Raw genomic sequence first — 13,852 nt, 5'->3', positions numbered from 1 at the left:
TTTATTTGTAAGTGCACTATATATTGGTTCACTATTGATATTGTGGCAGAACTGCCAGAAAATATGAATATCTTTGTTTTTTTTGTTTTACTTACTTTGGTTATCAACTGTGTGGTATCAACAAATTCAGAACTACAGCCTATCACCCACAATGTAACGGCCTAATAGAATGATGGCACCGTACCTTGAAGGTCGTTCTCATGCGTCATTCTTCCTCTTGGACTGAGGCACTCCCCTGGGTCCTTTTAGGTTTGAGGACGGTTTTCAAAGAAGACGTTAAAGCGTCAGTTGCTGAGATGGTATATGGAGAACACCTCCCACTTCTGGCGGATTTTCTTGATGATCCTCCTCTACTTCCTGAGGATCAACTTCCCGAGTTGGTACGACAGGTTCGACAGCATATCACCAAGTTCTTGTAACTATGTGATGCTTAGAGAAGATGTTGTGCGTCCACCCCTTGCTCCACTCTACACTGGCCCATACTGGGTCCTGTCACACTCTGAAAATACTTATACAATCCTCTTTAAGTACAAACCATCTGTCGTGTCCACTGAGCGCCTGAAACCAGCATGGATCCTTAACGACACCGACATATATGATAATGAATTTGTTTTGCAAGAAACGTCAGAGGCCTGTCCTGACCCTTCTCCACAAGCTAATCAAACACTCTCTGCAAGTCAAGGCCCCCCCCCCCCCCCCCCTCTTCTATACTTCACGCCTCCGAGTGCCAGTGGTAATGAACTAGTGTTTCAAGTGAACTTGAGTGACTATGATGTGGACTCTATAAAAATACAACTTGTGGACACTTTTCTTTTTTTATTTGAAATTCAAAGCAATTCTGTGCCATCTGACCAGAAAGACATTAAGCTATTACAGTGCTTCAATGTGGCTCCTGGTACTTCACAAAATGACATTTCAGCCTATGTAGACTCCAGTAATGTTTTATTTATAAGAGTAGCCCCCCGAATCATCCTACCCCTATTGCCATCACCCATGCTGGCCACACTGTACGGCCACCTCTCAGACTTCAAGATTACGTCGTGCCTTAAATGTTTACCTTCCCTTTATCACCTACTCCTCATCACTCCTCCTATGTACTCCTCGAGGGGGGGGGGGGGGGGGGGAGAGGGGGAGTCTCTGTGGCAGAACTGCCCAGAAAATATTGATATCTTTGCTTTTTTGTACTTCATTTTACTTACTTTGGTTGTTGACTGGTTGGTGTGAGGCATTCATCATGACTGTTACTGTGATTGTCGAAAACTATGTCTTTGTGTTTTGATTTATCTTGTGCCAATAAAAATATTACATGGTGTTTTCTGTGTTATGATACTCGCCATAATATGTATCATATAACCTATGACAGGTAAGTTAATAGAGGTACAGAAAATTATTGTAACAGCATACAATAGGTAAGAAATGATGCGGAGTGACAGTGTTGTGAACTTCTCGCGTCATACCGATTATTTGTACAAGTGGAAAAGCCGTGAAAGGCAATGTTTCATAAAAGCACATTATAAACACGTTCGTGTTCAAATGTAGTGATTGTCACGGTGTGAAGAAAAGTAATGATATAATATCCTATTTTTATGTAGCACTACCCATTGGCATTTGTCTCAACGGCGATGGTTAATGACAATTACCAAGCGGCGGCAGGAGCCAAGTTCTCCGAACTGGACTCCGAAAATACAATCTATATTTCATTGTTGTAGGTTACTGGCTGTTCGACATCCGTTGAACTGAAATATGGTGGTGTTGTACGTCTTAATGTATGTGTACTGTTCTGTGTATGAAGTTGGCTGTAAGTGAATCACAATCGTAATGAAGAATCACGCTTCTATTCAATTCTGTTAAGTTGCTTCTCAAAAACATTGGAGAAAGTAATGAACAAAAAAGTAGTAGAGTACCTCACCATACACAAAAAAAAAAAAAAAAAAAAAAAAAAAAAAAAAAAAACCCAGATCAACAAAGCAGACTATTTTCTCTCTCACAAATTAAATTCTTGCGTCACTAAATAACAAAATGTCACCTACTAGAATTTTCTGTGACTTGTCAAAGGCCTTTGACTGCGTTGACCACAAATGGAGTGTATCATATCTACACAATACGAAGCAGAAGGTGTTACTAAATGGTTTTGATGGCTGTCCTGTCTCATTTGATTGGGGCACATCAGAGTGTGGAGTGCTGCAAGGATCCATTTTGGGGCCTTTATTGTTGCTTGTCTTTGTCAATGATCTCCCACTCTACAAACACTTATGTTATGCTGTACTTGTAGATGTCCTACACTGGATTAAGTCTAATGGATTAACACTAAAGCCATCTATTGTGAAGAGAACCCTGAAAATATTGTCAAATATGATTACTACAGGAGCGTTTTTTTTTTACCAGGACTTCAATATTGGCTTTGGTGTAGGGTGACCAAATTATTTTCGGTGAAAACCGGGACACATTCGCCCAGGTGCCAATGGACACCTCATTTCACATGTACCCTGGTTTCTTAATTTTTAATATTAATGTATTGTTGATACATTTTGTTAACCCGATTATTATAACTAATAAGAGAATACAAAAGATTTATATAATCTATATTATCTGTATAATTAATGACATTTAATAAATGTATACAGTAATAAAGAAATTTATTACAATTTTACAAAATTTTACAGCCATTCAACTTTTAATCAATTAATATTAACATGAGCGTTAGTATTACTGAGCACTTGAAGATGGAATTGACTGTCCTTGGAGAGAAGGGTATTTTTCACTGCCTCCAGCGTTCTGGATCATGTCTTTGTTCTTTGAAACACAGTGATAAAACTCAGCACAATCCATTTTGTAGTCGTTCAGGATCTGCAGGGTTGCTTCAAGAGAGTCCACCTCCATTCTGCTTCTTTCATCAGTCCACTGGATATTCATGAATGAAAATATTCTTTCCACATTGGCATTATGGGCTGAGATTGCAAATAAATACCTTGCAATTAGTACCAACTCAGAGTAATACTGAAGACAGTCACAGCTTTTAAAAAAACTCACCCTCTTCTCATGACATTCCAATGGTGTTTTTTTTCATCATTCCACTTGTGAAGACTTTCTTCAACAAAACTTGTCAGTATGCCGAACTGATCAAAGAGAATGGAATCATCGATTTCAATCTCTTTACTCTTCAAATAAGAAACTGCCTCTTCAACACTTTCCCATTTTGGCACTCTCTTCAGTAACATCCAATCAAAACACCGGCGATGATGTTAAATATGAGGCGCTCCACTTGCTGAGATATTCTACACAAGTGTCATAAAACTTGTTAACTTCTTCTTTAAAACTCCTTTCAGATGCTTCTGATACTTCTGCTCTTTTAAGGACAGATTTAACATTAAAGAAATGAACTGCTGTTCTCTCCTCTTAGTAACAGTTTCCAGAGTGTTTTTTCAAAACATCATTTACGTCTATTACACTTTTCGTGCTTCCCTCAATTTCCTTTATCTCATGCTGCAAAGTGCTAAGCTAACTGTGAATGAACCATAAGTAGGCTTCACTTAAAGGGTTATTGAAAAACTGAACCAATATTTTGGGGGCTTTGTCTTCAGCTAGGAAAAAAATCTTTTAACGATTCAAACAGGCGGATTACTCTTTCAACTGCTGGAAACAGTGATAACCACCGAGTTTTCGAGTGACATGTTACATTCATATATTCAGTTCCCACATAATCACAGAACTCCTTAAGCCTCTCTGTTCTAACAATATATATGTAAAAGCGTGAGTATACCTTCATGACGATATTTTCAACATCACAGCTTAAACTGTCAGCAGATGTCTGCACGCTATTGTGTAAAACATGTGCAGGGCACCCTATGCCTTCAATGTTTTCATGCAATGTTGCCTTTAATTTGGTAAATAGGTTGCATTTACCTTCTCTTTTTAAACCACCAAAGTTTGTGTTTGTGTTGTCTCCACAGAATGCCACACATTTACTTTTCTCAAGATCAAACATTTGTATAGTATTCATACAAAATCTTGAAATTTTGTCAGATGTTTTTCATTAGGTAGGGAACTCACCTTCAAAAGTTTGGTCTGAATTCCCTGATTATAAACGAAAAACTGAACAACAAACGGAAATATTTTAGTGGCCTTATGATTGCTGGCATCAGTGGATATCCCGTAGCAAGAAGACTTTTTGATTATTCGAGGCTTTCCTTTACATTTTGGGGAGCAATAACTCCTTTCACTAAGGGTGACACTTTAGTTATTGCTGAACTAAACTTTTTTGCAATGGAAGAATCATCAAACATACGTAATGCCGTTAAGCTTATTAGTACAATCACAAGATCTATAAGTTTGGTGATGTTTTACCGTGTGATAGGCTAGTATAAGCTTGGCTGCTGGAACTTGCGTCTCTTCACTTGACTGATGTTTCACAAAATAATTTTGTAGAGTTGTACTGCAGCTCGGTGCACTGTATCTGTTAATGTGTTTCTTTGACCTGATGTGATCAACTATGTTGGAACGTCCACCATGACTTATACTAATAAAACAGTTACATACCGAACACACTGCTTCGTAATCAAAACGACCTTTCTTAATGAAATTCCATTCCTTGGAATAACAGTCACTGAACTTGCAGGCACGTTTCGGCATTGCGTTTCACAGTACTGCAGCAATAATACCACTAATAAGAGAAAAAAACTATTGCAGTTTGTCTGACAAAACATCAACTACTACACTGTTCTGACAATGAGTGTGTGAGTAAGTGGTGTGACAATCAGACGGTTTCATAGCTGTTACAATAATAAAATTTACTACTTGTTGGCGAAAGTACAGCTCAAAGTAAATTATTGCCTGAGTGTATCAATACTGATACTGTGATTACTAGTATGTAACAATGGAGGTTTTACACAAATAAGCTAAAATATATTAATTTCTTGTGTTGTATTTCCTTTAATATAGCGAAATCCCAAAAATTTGAGAAAGTTTCACGAAATTTATTTAAAAACTGAATTCAGGGACTTCTGAGCGTTCCGAAACAAATTTCCGGGACACCGGAACACTGGGATGAAAACCGGGACAATCCCTGTTTTCCGGGACGTTTGGTCACGCTACTTTGGTGCCCATATGTTGATACCTGCTCGACATGCTCATCGCTGGAAAATCGCATTGAAGCGAAAAAAAGGAAGCTCTTAAAAGGGAAGCCTTCAAAACCAGCACAAAGTCCTCAAATCGAGATCTGATGTGTTCTACAAAAAGTTGAAATGAAAGAACGAGGTTGAAATAACTCTCAGCTACGATTGTCAAAAGAATCTAATACTACCAAAGATGCCAGACCAGGAGGCCTATGATTCGATATGCTCAGTTCGCTACTTAAATAGACTCTCTGGGTGTTGGTTCGTCGCGGGTAGTGATGTTCAAGTCCTTATTACACGACGCACGAAATCGTACACCTATGCACCAGCGCCGCTAGCGTGCATACCTGTAACTACATACTGGATCACGTCCGACCTATTAGACAGTTATTGAAACAACTGCCTGTATCAGAGGAACGGTTATCGCAGTAACTGTTACTTCTCAGTAGCAGGTTATTTCTATCAGTTACGTTATTTTTTGCCACCTCTCTTCTAAGGCAGGGGTCTCCCAACTGCGGGCCGAAACCGGCCCGCGTTATCTGGCCCGCCAAATATTTGAGGTGGTACCTATACTGCCAACAATTGAGTTTCGAGGGCAATCGCGACCAATACATCGCGACATTGTCGCAGCTCTATCTTTACAAAGCGGAAGGTCATGGTTAAACTTGTGGCTATCCACAAGAAACAGATAGACCATTCGCCGTGCGATAGTGAAAAAAATAACGTTTAACAGACTAGTTTGATGAAAACATATTAAGTAAAAAAATTATTTGCATTTTATTCTACTCGCGAGGCTGGTGCAAGTCTTTCAAATGGACGCCACTTCGGCGACTAGCCTTAGTAATCAATCATTATGGAAGATGCTTCTTAAGCGAGGTTTCACTTTCTTTTGATTACGTTGTAAAATACACATAGCAAGTAAATCGTATAAAATATTTTTATTTGAAGGCAATTTAAGGAAAATACAATACCTGGTGTACATAATAATATTGGATATTTTAGTTGTAACTGATGTATAAAAATAACTGTGATTAATTTATATATTGAAAACTCACAGTGTTAGAGTATTCACGTAAAGAAATTTAACATCTTAGTGATAATCAGTGACTTTTATGTAGCTGTAACTTTCCTTTCATAATTACCTCCAGTTGTTGATCAAGTTTACTGGTAGAGATAATCATCAGCGACTTCAAATGCTCATCACTTAATTTCGATCTGTAAATACTTATTGCATGTTTCACTTTGGAGCAAGTTTTTTCACAGAAATAAGTGGTGCCAAAAGTGGAAAAAAGCCACGGGCAAATTTATGTAGATTTGGAAACTGTGTGGATGGAAGACACTTATAAAATTCCAGTAATGCAGACTTTGAATGTCTTTCTTTAAGAAAGTAGCTACGTTGCAAATCAACAATTTCAAACTCAAGTTCTGTGGGTAACGCTTCTATACCGACGTCAAAGGGATTTTGAAATATCTTGATATCGTCTGAATTTGCATCGATATCTAAAAAACGTGATTCAAAATTAATTTTTTAAACGCCCAAAGCTACAATTGCGAAAGATACAGGAAACTGAATCTCAGTTTGACGACTGAATGTTTGGAATGTATTAAAATGTGTGAGGCATACTTTGTTCAACTGAGATTGAAACAAAGCAATCTTTTGTCGAAAGGACTTAACATGTGTGTATAAATCAGGCAGAAGCTGGCTTTCACCTTGCAATTTTAAATTAAGGTCATTCATATGTTTAAGTCTGTATAAAATGCTAGCTTCCATAAGCACTCACCGTTCCGTAGCTCAGCCAGAGGGCGATTCCTTTCGTTCAAAAAAATTTCAATTACTGTTCGGAGTTAAAAATAGAACAAAAAAGCGGATCAGAACTTTACTGCAGCTAAGACAGCGCACTGCGGTATAATATGGCAAGACGCTTTCCTCAATATCTTCAAGAAACTCGCGGAACTGGCGATGACTGAGTGCATGGCATCTGATATAATTAACAACTGAAATAACTGGCTTTAAAACTTCTGACATATCTAAATGTTTTCCACACGAAGACTGTTGGTGAATAATACAATGCACTACTAATGGTTTTGAGCCACCACCATTTTATATGGCCTTAGAAAGGAGAACAACAACACCTTTATTTTTCCCGCACATGTTTTTGCCACCATCAGTTGTAATACATTTTAATTTCTTCCACTGAAGATTGTTTTTGTGAACTGCCTTGTCAACTCCTTTAAAAATATCTTGGCCAGTGATCGTCCTGTGAATACTGTGAACATCAAGGAGCTCTTCATACACTTCATAATTTTTGTCAATCCCTCGAATAAAAAGTAGTACTTGAGCAGTAAGTCTTGAATTTTGACACGCAGTTCCGCTGATATATTTTGTGCAATGTCACCTGTTCTTTGAGCCACAGTGTTTGCCGACAAAATTATGTTTTTAAATAAATTAACTTTTTCTGAACACATTTATTCTGCTGTAGCAATAATGCAGTTCTTAATTAATTCATCGTCGGTAAACGGGTTACACTGTTTCGCTGCTAAATGAGCCACATGAAAATTAGCATAGGTTGCTGCATATTTTTCAGCATTTACTTTCTTGAAAAGGGACTGCTGGGTTTTTAGCTGGCATTTCAGAGACTCATACATTTCTAATCTTTTGCATCCTGTAAACTTGGAGTGCTTGGTCTCATAATGATGTTTTATATTGTATTGTATTGCATGAATATCAAGAGCTCAGATGGAAACCCAGTTCCAAGCAAAGAAGGGAAAGCAGAAAGGTGGAAGGAGTACATAGAGGGTCTAAAGAAGGGCAATGTACTTGCGAACAACATTATGGAAATGGAAGCGGATGTAGATGAATATGAAATGGGAGATACGATATTGCATGAAGAGTCTGACAGAGCACTGAAAGACCTAAGTCGAAACAAGGCCACAGGAGTAGACAACATTCCATTGGAACTACTGACGGCCTTGGGAGAGCCAGTCCTAACAAAACTCTACCGTCTGGTGAGCAAGATGTATGAGAGAGGTGAAATCCCCTCAGACTTCAAGAATGAATATAGTAATTCCAATCACAAAGAAAACATTAAAATCCAGGGAGAAGAAATAAAAACTTTTGAGGTTTGCCGATGTCATATTAATTGTGTCAGAGACTGCAAAGGACTTGGAAGAGCAGTTGAACAGAATGGACAGTGTCTTGAAAGGAGGATATAAGATGAACATCAACAAAAGCAAAACGAGGATGATGGAATGTAGTCGAATTAAGTCAGGTGATGCTGAGGGAATTGATTAGGAAATGAGACGCTTAAAGTAGTAAATGAATTTAGCTATTTGGGGAGCAAAATAACTGATGATGGTCGAAGTAGAGAGGAAATAAAATGTAGACTGGCAATGGCAAGGAAAGTGTTTCTGAAGAAGAGAAATTTCTTAACATCGAGTATATATTTAAGTGTCAGGAAGTCGTTTCTGAAAGTATTTGTATGGAGTGTAGCCATGTATGGAAGTGAAACATGGACGATAAATAGTTTAGACAAGAAGAGAATAGAAGCTTTCGAAATGTGGTGCTACAGAAGAATGCTGAAGATTAGATAATGAGGAGGTATTGAACAGAATTGGTGAAAAGAGGAGTTTGTGGCACAACTTGACAAGAAGAAGGGACCGGTTGGTAGGACATGTTCTGAGGCATCAAGGGATCACCAATTTAGTACTATAGGGCAGCTTGGAGGGTAAAAATCGTAGAGGGAGATCAAGAGATGAATACACTAAACAGATTCAGAAGGATGTAGGTTGCAGTAGGTACTGGGAGATGATGAAGCTTGCACAGGATAGCGAAGCATGGAGAGCTGCATCAAACCAATCTCAGGACTGAAGACCACAACAACAGTGTATTCTTTGAAGACTGATAATGCTTCGTTTCAAATAATACACATTGGTTTGTTGCTTGACTCCACCAGGAAATATTAACATCCCAACTGTTCTTTAAAAATTCTACATCCACTGTCAACCTTTCGTTTCTTTTCCAAATTTGTACAGAACTTCACAAAATATTGTAACCTGAAAATAAAATTGTGCTGTTTAATACTAATAAAACTAGGGAGTAGTCTGCCTAAACAAAATGCAATGAATTAATTTTTAAGGTGCTTTAATTACTAAATTAAATACAATTACACTGTAGTTCCACTAAAAAATACAGTGAAAAAACACTCAAGTCATGCTATACGTATTTCGATTTTTAGATTTTCTTTGTTTCTTCGAATTCAAACTTTGAATTGTCCCACACTTCATCGTCTCACCTACTAGTAGAGCGCATAAAACACTAAATAACTCTTGAGACACTCGCAACATAGACACAATCACACAACAGAACTATCAAATATATGCTCTGGCTCTGCTGCTCGCTACAAGACTACATAACTTAACTTATTGTTGTGCCGCTTCAAATAACAATGCATTGACATACTCTACCTATGTTACATCTTGCAGTAATAGTGTTGCTAACAATGATTTTGAGATTTCGTTAACTTTGCAGGACACTTTCGTGAAGAATGTGCAATGAGATACTTTTTTGTCGGTGAAATTCCCCAGAATTTCGGTCAGGTACGTCCACCAATCAAAATTATGTAATTAAATAAAAATCATAGTTCGTTTCAGTGCTAGCTATTCCCACAACCATAGATTTGTGCGATTTCATCTTTCCTTTAGCCTTACATTACGGTGATCATGGAGGTAGGTAGGTCTTGGAGGTGTCAACGTGGCCCGCGGAGTAAAAGGTTTGGAGTCCCCTGTTGTAAGGGAGTGAACTTCTTAATGTGATTTTTCTTAGTCTGTTCTCGTTTTATACAATTTGGTTCTTTTGTCACGTCCTCTCGTCTCACGGGGAATTTGCATCTTGGTCTGAAACATTGTGGCACAACCCAATAACCCACTTTTTTTTTTTTTTTTTTTTTTTTTTTTTTTTTTTTTTTTTTTTTTTAAACTGACATGAAAGCCCCTTTGCAAGCGACATTTTCGATCTCCTCACACCTCTTTCTAAAAAGTAAATAAGTGGTGATGGATCGTTTCCTTTTTTCATCCTTGCCGGATCCTCTTTCAGAAGACATGGAGGGCCATTTTGAGCTGCTTAGTTGCCTCTGCCACTCAGATTCTTTTCAGTTCTGGTAAAATATTTGGTGAATTTTTTGTACATCTTGTCATGGTAAGCTCATTACATCTTTGCTATCCAAAGGGATATCTACAATAGGGCATTTTTGGGGAGGAGTTGGGTTTGTATCTGAAACAAAGTCCAGTGCTTGCTTAAGTCCCATGCTTGCTTTATGTATGTAGGAGGAGTAAACAGCAACTGAGTGAGAGGGGGGGGGAAGGACCACATTGTGGGTAGTGAAAAATTAGGCAGAAGACTACACACGCAGATAAAATAAGAGAGATAACAATTATGACATGGTAACTTACAAATATGAAGTAGCACACTTAAAAGTATGAAGTAACATACTTAAAAAGGTGGACTAAACCACATAAGTAGAAAATTTCATTTTTTACTGCCAACACCTCTCCACCAGTGGTTGCTTAAAATCCTGCCCAATGGACAATTCCTGTGTAACAAACTGGGATAAATCTGGCAAAAGTGTACATACAGTGCCAAGCACTACTATGCATGCTCTACTTGCTGCTCCCTGCGAGATCCATTGCATTTAACACAAATTCTCTTTAGTTTTGCTATGAACTACTCGTACTTTGTTGCCAGATAGCTACCAGTTTCAGCTTTGCAGGAATTGTCCATTAAATTGGTTGGAAATAACACAGTGTAGAGGAAAGCACAGATCATGCCACAGAGCTGTTGAGGTTATGTCATAACAGTTTTCATGGCATAACATTGCTTTACTAATACTTTTCATGCTCTCATCTTTATGTTTTGGAAACATTTCTCTACACTGATCAGGAAGTCACTTCCTTTTCCGCGAGGGTCTGTCAGCCTCAGCCTCGTTTGGACATTTACAACTACTACAATGGGTTCAACTTCTTGCAGAATTCCTAGTATTTCAATTACTCCCCTTCATTTTACCATCATCTGCATTTAAACTGTCCACAAAATAAGTCATTTTCTTCAAAACACTCAAGCAAACACGTCACCAAACACCCTGCTGATCCGTACCTACCGGACTATATTTCGACACGGTATCAGCAGTGAGAGCTGCGTTATTGCACATGCGTTCACTACAGAGCACCCAGCCTAACTCTGAATGAGAGAAATATCTCTTCTAAATGCAACAAACTGAAAGGTAGTTTTGGATGTCCAGATTGGGAAGTCTGATGTCAGCTGGTGTGCTTTGCATTCCAGACATGGCACAGGGACTGCCATGCCTACTGGACCTGACGGGTTTTGCAAATGCTGGACATTAGTCGGCTTAAAGCCCACTCTTTGCACCCAAATACAACATACAGTTAGCACCTTTTGCAACCGAACACACTTTTCTGCAGCCACTTTAAACGGTTTATAGTGGGTTTTGCACCCTGAAACCTATCCCATTGTGTAGGTGTTGAAACAATGTTCATGGCAGGGTGCCCAACTCAAAACCAACAAACAACACGTTTAGTGGCTTTTGTATCTGGACTAGTCATTTGATGTTGTTTCTGTGCTATTTATTTCATCTGCTTTTGTGAGTCCAATGACTGACCCCAAGTCCAGGACTTACTGACAACGAAATTCATGAGTTTCTGGAAAATACTAGTGAAACACTGTACTTTAGGAAAAGCAATAGTGATTTAGGAAGTGACAGTGATGTTCTTGCTATGTTTTGCTTGAAAGTGATGACAAAATGGAAGATTCCACCTGCTAGCACATCCATTTTATGAGCTGTCTGGACCAAAGCATATGCCACCACTGGGATCTTCTGGAATTGAATTTTTCACTTTATTTTTCACTGCAGCATTACTTAAGCCAATTGCCACAAAAACAAACCAATTGCCACAAAAACAAACTACTCACTCAGTTAATCAGTTTATATATAAACTAGCTGCTACCTTGTCCAGCCCATACAACAAATAAAAGAATGTGACAATAGCTGATGGAAGAGGTTTTATAGTATGCTTACTGAACATGGGAATCAATAAAATACCTACTCTGGAGAGTACATCCCATAGTACTAGTTATTAGGATTTCTTGCTGTTCCATTCAAGTATGTAGTGCAGGAGGAATAATTGATTGTATGCCTCTGTGCGTGCAGCAATCATTGTGATCTTATCCTCATGATTCCTGTGTGAGCAATATGTAGGCGGTTTTAGTATATCCCTAGATTAATAATTTAAAGTAGGTTTTTGAAACTGTGTTAGTGACTTTCTCAGGATAGTTTACACCTGTCTTCACAAGTCTGCCATTTCAGTTCCTTCAGTATCTCTGTGACACTCTCTCCTGGTTAAAGAAACCTGTGACCATTCGTGCTGCCCTTCTCTGTATATGTTCAATATTCCCTGTAAGTCCTACCTGGTACAGGTCCCACACACTTGAGCAATATTCTAGAACTGGTCGCATGAGTGACATGTAAGCAATGTCCTTTGTAGACTGATTGCACTTCCCCAGTATTCTACCAATAAACTGAAATCCACCACCTCTTTACCCACAATTGAACCCATGCAATCATTCCATTTCATATCCCCACGAAGTGTTACACCCATGTCTGTATGAGTTGGCCCATTCCAACAGTAACTCATTAATATAGTCATTGGATACTATGGTTGTTTTTTTTTTATTTTGTGAAGTGCACAATTTTACATTCCTGCACATTTAGAGCAAATTGACAATTTCTGCACAATTTTGAAATCTTATCAAATCTGACTGAATATTTTTGCAGCTTATTTCAGGTAGTACATCATTATAGATAACTGTATCATCTGCAAAAAACCTGATTTTACTATTAATATTGTCTGCAAGATTGTTAAGATACAACATGAATAGCAAGGGTCCCAACACACTTCCCTGGGGCATGTCAGAAGTTACTTCTACATCTGACAATGACTCTCCTTCCAAGGTAGCATGATGTGTCCTGCCTACCAAAAAGTATTCAATCAAGTCAGATATTTCACTTGTTACCCCCATATGATCATACTTTTGACAATAAGCATCGGTGTGGTACTGAGTCGAATGCTTTTCAGAAACCAAGAAACACTGCATCTACCTGGTTGCCTTGATAAAAAGTTTTCAGTATGTCATGTGAGAAAGGGCGAGCTGGGTTTCACATGATTGATGTTTTCAAAGACTATGCTGGTTGGCATTGAGGATGTAATTCTGTTCAAGATACCTTGTTATGTTTCAGCTGATAATATGTTCTAAGATTCTACAACAAATTAATGACAAGGTTTACGGACAGTTGTTTTGTTGATCATTTCTATTACCCATGTCGTAGCCGAGTGTGGCCTGTGCAGCCAAAGACAGTAAAAACTACTGCATTAACCCTGTGCTACACTACAGGAGAATATATTTGTTCAGTGCAGTATCAGTTCCGCCACTCTATAAATGTGGAGGTAGGACTTTGTGATACATGCCACATCTTCAAAATTTCTCTCTGACATATGCCACTGATGATAGTACAGTTTTGCCAGAAAAGCATTTTTAGACAGGAACAAAAGACCCAAGTCATGACACCTTCAGTTCAGCCACTGTCTGGACAACAGCCAGAAGAGTAAAGACTGTAATCAAGGAGGAGTTTCCTGATAAGTATGGTGCTTGTAGCCCCAGCTCAACAAGTAGG

This window comes from Schistocerca gregaria, chromosome 3 (genome assembly GCF_023897955.1).
Source record: "Schistocerca gregaria isolate iqSchGreg1 chromosome 3, iqSchGreg1.2, whole genome shotgun sequence".
NCBI classification, from domain to species: domain Eukaryota; kingdom Metazoa; phylum Arthropoda; class Insecta; order Orthoptera; family Acrididae; genus Schistocerca; species Schistocerca gregaria.
This window is presented reverse-complemented; position numbering follows the sequence as displayed.